Genomic DNA, 10,000 nt, shown 5'->3' with positions numbered 1-10,000 from the left:
AGCCCATGAATAAACAGACACAGACACATTATTCAAGTATCTGCCGTCTTTATATCATAATGACCATTTTAGCTAGTATCTTTACATCAGGCCCTGGTTTGACCTTCTTGGTCGAAATGTAACCCAGAATTCCATTTCATCAGTAATCTCATAGAAATATAGTATTTTAGGGTCTGTGTTTTCTGTATTTACCCAAGAATATTTTGTTTTTATACCAAAACGGGTATTTGCTAATTTAAATGAATACTATTTACTCAAATACAGTAATACGCCCAACCCGGTACAGTACTTTAAATGGGGTTTTATGTCGTCGTCGTCGTCGTCGTCGTCGTCGTTTTGTTTTGTTTTGCATTTTTAGTGTTTAGCGGGATGAGGGTGAGGAAAATTTTGGTTGAAAATTAAGAAGTACATGTAGCATCGTACGCACAGAAGTATCTTTAATTCTGTACTCGCTATTGACTGAAGACAAACCTGGAATTCATGTATAATAAATACATCAACGATTCCATGACATAATTCATTATACACAGACATATACTGTACTCCATCCGTGTATAACCCATTGCTCCCCCCCCCCCCACTGTGCATAAACTCTTCCCGATCTTTTTATCTGTGTTACGTTTAACATCCGGTTATAAACAAAACCACTTACACACATGGGGTTATACACGGACGAGTAAAGGTGCTTAACACGGCGTGAAGCCAACCATCTTTTAATCATAGCTACGCTGAACATGACAGGTTGAAGATAATGTTTAATAAGGTCAAAGGCATACATTGACATTAATATCATACCTTGAAGATTAATCAAATTTGAACATACAGCTTAGTTTAGTTTAGTTTAGTTTATTCCAGTAAAAACAACAAGATCTCCAGTACAGATATACAAATAAAAACTGGTACAAATTGTTGAATTACTTGGATAACCCACAAAGTTAAAGACTTAAAATCTTAGCTTTTGCGCATGCAACTTTAGGTGCTATGTACTAAGACATGTCTTGTCTTTACTGTATCAGACATTTCAGTGGATATCATTTACCATATACGTTAGTGCTAGTATGGAAAGAATGATCGACAATTACTACCAAATCAGAAAGACTATAGAGTTTTACACAGGTGGCAAGATTGTTTACATCTCATACAACGTTGTACTGCCAAATAGGGAGCTTGCAAACCCGCCATGTTGAATGTTGAATTAAAACAATATAAGTGATAGCAATACTGTTACGTTGTTTGCAACCACGAATGATCAATTCATAGTTACCCTGACTATTGTGGGAGTTTTTTTATTGGTAGCTCCAGATTAGGTATTACGATAACCACAGATAATCCCATAGTCCTTTGCGTCTGAGCATGCTCAGTCTGGATTGCAAGTTCCCTATTGAAACTCTATAGTCACTGTGGTTTGATACTACAAGGATTCTTATTTAGTATAGTGTTTTTGCTAAGGGTGGCTAACCCCGTTAATAGAGGAGGGAAATGTAGTAAGATTTGCAAAACTTGCCATAGCACAATTTTGATGGAAAACCCAGTATAATGTCCTGGGGACTCAGGACTGGTAGATTTTACCTGCTTACCAGCCTCTAACAAAAACACTGGTTGGGAACCCCAGTAAAATGTCCCGGGAACTCAGGTAGATTTTACCTGCTTAACACCCTCTAACCCTCTAACAAAAACACTGGTATATAGCAACTATGCAGATCAAATCGCTGAGTACATGTATTAGTTGATGTGTAACTTATCTTCAATGCCTCTTTAGTGTATTTCTTGTAAATCCAGTTTCACCCCTTGTATTTTGCTGTGTAACCAAAGCTGTAATAAACTATAATCAATGACTTCATACACTTTTGTTGTCTGATAACTACATTAAATTTTCAGTGTCTGCTATGCTATTTCTAATATTTTGTATTCAGTTCTCAGAGTTAGAACCGACCGATTTACCATTCGAAAGAAGAATTAATAACAATGAAATGTTATTTAAACTATTTCTATTTATTACTCCTGAGAGCTTATTAATTTCTGAAATCTTCAGGTAAATCAAGAATATTATATTAAGTGTGTAGAATATACATATTAATGTCTAAGACCCATGCTGTTATTTTGTTCAAGATAATCCTTTCACAGTTATAACCAAGGAAAATGAGTGATCACCTGATTTTCTCACTCAGACGGACAGACAGACAGACAGACAGACAGACAGACAGACAGACAGACAGACACATCGCCATTTCAATACCTCCTCTTATTGGAGGTAAACATGAGTGATAACTACAAAAGTTTTTATCAAAAGTCAATAAATAATAAGTGTATTTATGTATAAAAAAATAAAGAAGATAGTACAATATAATAATAATAATAATAATACATTATTGTCATATAAATTACGATGACATTTGTAGTGGTTCTGCGAAAAACTCAAGGTAAATTAACATTTCAAACAACAAAATTTACAGATTACTAAAACTAAGAATACATTCAGTGAAAATAAGACAGTACAACAACATAATGGCACATTTACAATGCGAACAGCTGTTGGATAAAAACTATTTTTGAAACGATTGGTTTTGGTTTTAAATGACCGTAAACGTGTACCGGACGGTAACATAAACAACGGATGAGCCGGGTGATAAATGTCACTAATAATAGACTTTGACTTCCTGGTATCGTATTCATCACCGATTAACAATCAAACAGAGAATTAGATTTATATAACAGACATGCAGACATGCAGATGACAAAATACATTGACAGTACTTGTTCTTAAACTAATTTTTTTTTAAATTTTAAAATTTTTAAAATTCTGCCATTGTAAATTATCAATGGTTTTGTATTTCATTTGTCTCAAAATCAACCCTTGAATCAAAAGGGTTTCGAATTCGAGCTTGATTTGATGTTTGGCGTTAATCTACAACACATTGTGCAATACTGGTTTATTTAGTAGGTGGGCTTCTATATTAAAATGACACTTTATCCATCCAAGGTGTTTACAAAGCTATCACTCTCCATAAGACCTAAAAAAATAATTGTTTGGTTCCGGTTACCCGACCCCACCTACTTTTTCACTGCCGACCCTGAATTTCTTTTACGTATTCGAGAAAAAAATAATAAAGTTGTAAATATTGTGAAGTCTCACGAGAAATTTTGGATGCGAAAACTGACATCAACTTAAAAAGACAATATAAAACTATTCTTCCAAGCTGTAATGACTGTACATCTGATAGGGAGAAATAAATAACACAGAGACCATTCGGAAAACAATGGAACACCTGAACTAGACACTCACACATGAAAGAAAATGATATAATAAAATAAAATAAAAAATCTACCTATCCCACTTATTCTAAAATTGAGCATAATCGGAATCACACGACTTTTTTTATTAGACCTAATATGACGCTGTCTTGAACTGGTGTACAAGACGTTTCTCGATTTTTTCAGGCGAATTCAGACTATAGCTTGGGTTGTATTGTCATTGAACGGGTCGGCTAGGCATATAGCGTCCTCGTTCCAGTACTCCACATCATTCGTAGTTAAACGGAGTGCAAACACCACTCCAAGAATTGAAAAAACAAGAGTTGGTATAATGGTTGTCTTAGTAGGTGTTATGTACTTAATTGTTTTAGCGAGTGCAAGCCACGAGTTCTCTTTTTCGTGTTTCCTCTCTCGTTGAAATCGGTAAACAAATCGTTGCCAGAGCCTTGTGATACCGAAACCATTGACAGCCATTAAAGGAAGCACAAAGAATATAACAATCTCAATCCAAATGTTGATATTCCATAAGACGGAAATAAACGTGGTCTTGTGGAGTTTGAAGGTACTGTAGTTCCAACTAATATGGTAAAAACAATGAAAAGTAGACAACGCTGTTTGGAAAACAATCCACCTAGAAGAAAATTTGTGAAGCCTCATGTAATCTGTGTGCGATTCCATCAGCCGTTGGCGACACAAATCAACGTCGAGAATATTGGCTTTCAGAAAATTCACAGTTATTTTTAAATTTTTCTCTAAACCTTTCCTGATGAGGAATATCATATAGCAAAACGCACTAAAGCAAAGGAGGCCTAGATGCTCACCAATCATTACAAATACTTGCAGCCAATCTATTCTGTCACACCTTAATACGTAAGTCAAATGGTAAATGATGTCAGTTGGAATCCTCAAAAGACCAAAGAAGGCGTAAAAGTAACCCAATTTGTAGCAATTCGTCGAGTTAATATAGCCCAATTGACTTAGTACGTGATCTCGCGAGACTGTGCATAAAGCCTCGGTTTCATCCGCTGGTGGACTCGGTAGAGCAATTGATAGAAGTCTGCAACTTATTACTAGGAGACCTGGTAGTACGTAAATGATATAGGAAAGAAAATAAATCTCGTCTCCTTTTCTTCCCCATCGTTCGATCATGTTGTTTATTAGCCCGATAAGTAGCAGAATTGCTAAAGCGAGTAACCATAGTGACGACAGTTTACTGGTTCTTGGTGCCACTGTGAACAGATGTTACGGGGAAATAATGAGAAAGGTAGTTTTACTATGAATCATATCATGTGTTGTGTTGACCATGTAATGATTACACACCCACAATTTCATACATACATACATCCATACACACACATACATATATACATAATACATACATACATACATACATACATACATACATACATACATACATACATACATACATACACACATACATACATACATACATACATACATACATACCTGTTTGATTACAGCCAAATGATGAAGGATGAAGTGAAGAACAAACTTTGCAGGTTTGCTCATCTCCACCTTGTGAATTTCCAGTGGGCATTTGGATATTAATATTACAATGCAAATAGCTAGTATTATCATTCCTGGCTTTCTCTTCACATTGAAAACATTTCCTTTGATAGTTTTGCAAATTCAGATAGCCTAACAGGGCCATGTTAAATTTGACAATACGTGGAAACCTGGTCTGACTGTTATGTATCCGTGAATGGGTTCCGTATGTGGTATTGTCTGAACGCTCAGCCACAGGATCAAATTCAATGAGCCTTTCTTCCATTGCTACTACTATAGTGATGATCGACACACACTTTGTAATGGTTTCTTATAAGAATACTCCTGTAAGAAAACGAAACACTGAAGATAAGTTTCAGTTTATGGAGGTGTCACTTGCTATGCGAGGAGTCACAATGCCGTTCGCAGCAGTAAATGGACAATACACAAGGATAATTATGACAGTAAATACATGAACAGTCAACAAACTACTACTACTAAAGGATATTGACTAGTCGACAGAAATGTAGATATACTGGTTCCGTTGTACAAAACTAGGCTTAGATCATTATCTTGATTATTTACAAAATACAGAGTAGTAACATATGTATAAGAGATCAAGAAATTGAATATATCATTGCAAAAGATATTCCTGTCATAGAAAATGATCACAACGAATATGTACAGTGCAGTGCGTTGCCAGCTATTACTAGTAATTGTGTTGTATGTAATTATAAAGACGTACATGTATGCACTCACAGATAGGGTGGGTAAGTTGTTTTTAGATAAACAGTACCACAATTGAATATATAAAACTAAAAAATCGTGGTTTTGTAGAAACATGTAAGAAATACTCACCAGATTCGACTGTAAGTTTAAATTCAACTTCACAGTGTGTGTTTACAACAGTCTGACGAAGGCGATGGCGGTGATTATAATATCAAAGTGAAAGTGACCTGTGTCTGACCCCGGAGGTAGTAGTGTTGAATACAAAGTGGGACGTTATTAGGGGCTTTCCATGACATCGTTGTGGTAAATACCCAGAACATTCATTCTCTCAATACAAACCAAACAAAAGGAATTGTCTGTGTCAACACTTGAAGGACGACTGTGATTTCATAAGAATAAAGATAAAAAGGCCGGTCCCTAACCTTAGCTGGAACATCCACACATGTCGCTTGTCATTGTATTGCGTTGGCCTTTATCAGGTACCATAACTGAATAAACACTACTCTATATGGCGGGACAACTTGTTAAATTGTCAGTCAGTGAGTAGTGGGAGAGAAAACGACAGTATACACAAGTTGACTAATTGCGAGGGCAACAGTATAGTGAAACTTAGCACTATCGTTTGTTTGTATGTATGCATGTATGTATGTATGTATGTATGTATGTATGTATGTATGTATGTATGTATGTATGTATGTATGTATGTATGTATGTATGTATGTATGTATGTATGTGTGTGTGTGTGTGTGTGTGTGTGTGTGTGTGTGTTTGTTTGTTTGTTTGTTTGTTCCAGTCTTCTAAGGATTCATCAACCTGTTGTTTAGTTAGATGAACCTGAACTTGAACAGTTTCTGGAACGGTGTAAGACACGGAAACCGCATCAGTCTCTTTTCTAGTTAGTTGATCGTACGTAACTCACACTCGACCAACAATGTGTGGTATACGTAGTCATTGGTTTTCCTGTGAAGAACTGATCAGCTGTCCACTGATTTACGCAAGCATACTTGGTGAACTTTATCTTACAAGTTCTCCAATAGGGAACTTGCAATCCAGACTGAGCATGCTCAGACGCAAAGGACTATGGGATTATCTGTGGTTATCGTAATACCTGATCAGGAGCTACCGATAAAATAAACCTCTCATAATGGCCAGGGTAACTATGAATTGATCATTTGTGGTTAAAAACAATGTAACATTATTGTTTACAATACTATTTGATTAGTATTTATTATCACATTTCCCATGATACAACATTCAACATGGCGGGTTTGCAAGTTCTCCAATTTGATGAAACATCACATATCAGTGATTTTGGGATACTTGATGGTCTGAGGAAATTATCTTACCTTTTCATCTCCCATCATGAGCTGTAGCCATCATCAAAATAAGCTCCGGATCCATGGATATTTTTCGATGACGGATCTTGCCTCTGATACCCAAAGATCTCTATCAGAAACTTTACAGAAGGATCCGATATATATCATTGGAAGTTTCTCTCAGGCGATGGTGAATAATCGCCTGACCTTTGATAACATCTTGGTGAAATCTCGAGTGATTTTCTTTGATCTGTAGCCGATTCATTAATACCTGGATAGCGTTGATCTTGGTGAAATCTCGCGTGATTTTCTTTGATCTGTCGGTGATTCATTAATACCTGGATAGCGTTGAGATCTATCACGCTGTCTTCCCGGATAGATATCATCCTCACCTTCTATACAATGCCCGCCGCATTTCGTTCATGTTGGAAGGTTGTCTTATCTCGTTGATGACTTTTTTGTTTTTTGTATTTTTTTTAAACATTGTCATACATTATTTCGACATATCTTTTATTGTTTGATGTGATTTACATCTTCCTGATTATGATATGACATTACTGATAATTTGTGATGATTTTGGTCCAACGTTTTCTTGTGTGACATTGTATACAGCAATATCATAATATTTTTGTGTTGGTTTGAACGCGCGATTTTTTTTGCGTTATAATTCATCTGATACGTGGCCATATTGTTTTCTTAGATGAATTATTTCTTTGCAATGCGTTTACCAATACCAGGAAACATAAGTAATTCCTGGTATAAACATATCATATATGATGATTTCTGACATTTTGTTTTATAATTAAGCATATTATTTATGTAAATGGGCAATTAAATGTTTATTTAATTATTAATCTTATTGATTAAGAGAAGAAACGTGAGCACAGTACCCTTTATTCAGTAAGGGACGATCGCACAATGGACAACCCCCCCCCCCCCCCGAGTCCCCTCCCCCTCCCCCTTGCCCAAACGAACGTACACAAGTGCGACATCACACTTTTATAATGATGTAAACCATGATGAAAATTGTGTTGGTGACACCACTATGATTAATGGTGCATAAAGTTCCAACCTTATGGACTTGTTTACTCAGATGATGGCAAAATACATAAAATATTACCGGGCATCTCACATTAGAAATAAACATTTATCAACTTATCAGCATCTCAGTAGTAAATACAGAAGCTTTTATCATTGAAGGCGTCATGAAAGTTTTCGAAATTTAGTTAGAAGTGCGAAAATGAAGTTCAGCAATTGCATTGACGCCAGACCCCCTCCCCCAAAACGAAGTATATTTGAGCTTATGTGACATTGTGCGACCGTCCCTAAAAGAATTCCTATTCTATCATAACTATATTGATTCCAATAATTCATTAACTTTATAAATTTACTATTTAATTTATGGGTTGATGGGGATTTAGTATTTTTTTCTGTAACTGAATTTTTGTATTAACACCAGTTTTTATGTTAAATTTAAAAATGCGACGATTCCAATTTACCGTTCCAAAGTAACTATATTGTACTGTCCTATTGATTCTTGGAACCATGAACAATATATTCTCAATACTTTTGTATATACCTTTCTTGAAATGTAAAGTTCCGTTTGAAAATACAGTGTTACAGTAGTGGCTATACGCCGGAAATTGACTTGAACGCAATTACCAAAAAACTGAAAAGAGCTCTAAAATTCTCAAACATTGCTTATTTTTTGTGAAAATACTATCAAATGATTGAGAATTAAGTAGTGAACAAATTTAATCTAAAATATTTTGTTTTTGCTCTGCCAAAAAAGTTTTACATCCTCTTTTATTTTCGATATTTGAAAATTTTCTTTCGTCGGTTTGGATATGTAACTACTATACGTGCACCAGACGACTTTTTTGAAAAGCAAAAATTTTAAATGCACTATAACTTTTAAAAAATACAGTTAAATACAATATGTTATTTTTGTTCAACTACTAAATGATAACTGGTGTTAACAATATTTAACAAAATTTCAGTCACAGAGACTTTCAAATTAGTCTTGTGCTCGTACAACGGTACAGAGCACAAGGAGGCTATCCTAACTCAACGTCGAGTTGTGAATAGTCTCAAATTATTGCAAAAATACGGCCTAGGTTAATGTAGTGAAACTTAGCACTATCGTTTGCCAAAGGATATTACCTACCAATAGAGTCACTTGGACTGGTAGCTGTCTTCCTTAGCACTGTGCTTCCAGAGCTCGGTAAACGATAATGCTGTCTGCTATACAGTTAGTCATGTAGCCGGAACCGGAACACTGACCCCTCATACCGGAGATGACGGAAGCACTATGATGACGTAACAGCCTCGTTCCACAGCAACGTCTTTTTCGTCGAGGGACCGTGGGCCGCCCTAATACAACTCATGACTGTTTCCCGAGGGCGAGTTACACGGAATTCTTTGTTCTTTATTCAAATCAAGGATGCACTCTTTGAGAAAACGAGTGCCATGTTATATCCTAGCAAAGGCCAGGACAAACCAATCACAAATCTTATGTTTACTGCGTGGTGATCACTGTAAACTCCATACTTCTGAATAAAATTAACATAGGTGAAAGTCACCATACTAGATTTTCTTGGCAACATTCTTAAAGTAAATACATGCCATATCATATCATACAACACACACACACACACACACACACACATACACACACATACACACATACATACATACATACATGCACACATACAAATACATCTACACATACATGTACATACATACATGCATACATACATACATACATACATACGCACGCACACACACACACATACATACATACATACATACATACATACATACATACATATACACATTCAAATCCAACTACCTTATTGAAGTATATATACACTCTCAGATATCGAACACAAGCACAATAAGATGTAATCATTCATATTATTGTATTCATATTTTAACCATAGCCTGTACTGTAAATAGTGAAGATCTTTCAAAAAATGAAATAATTGAAATAAATATAGCAGAATATATATTGTGTATATATGAACTGGAGAAGAAACTTATTATACATTTGAATTCATATACACTTATTATATACAGGCACATGAATTGTATTAATTCACACAAAATCGTTAGTTCTATATACGATATGTAGGATATTGAAAAAAATGTCTCTATAATATGACACATCAAAACTGGCACTGATAAATGTATGCCCG

General features: G+C 35.4%; 1 protein-coding gene across 1 annotated transcript in view; it reads right to left on the bottom strand.

Annotated features, from left to right (window-relative positions):
- Positions 1-9,734: 9,734 nt before the first annotated feature.
- The window catches only part of LOC144452115 (caspase-7-like), a 3,981-nt gene continuing 3,715 nt past the window's right edge, over positions 9,735-10,000 (bottom strand). The window contains exon 6 of the mRNA XM_078143136.1: positions 9,735-10,000. This exon is cut by the window's right edge and continues 552 nt beyond it. The gene's annotated coding sequence lies outside the window, so the exon portion shown is untranslated.

This window comes from Glandiceps talaboti, chromosome 22, assembly GCF_964340395.1.
Source record: "Glandiceps talaboti chromosome 22, keGlaTala1.1, whole genome shotgun sequence".
NCBI classification, from domain to species: Eukaryota; Metazoa; Hemichordata; class Enteropneusta; family Spengelidae; genus Glandiceps; species Glandiceps talaboti.
Note: the sequence above shows the minus strand (reverse complement) of the source record. Positions and strands in the feature narration are given on the sequence as shown.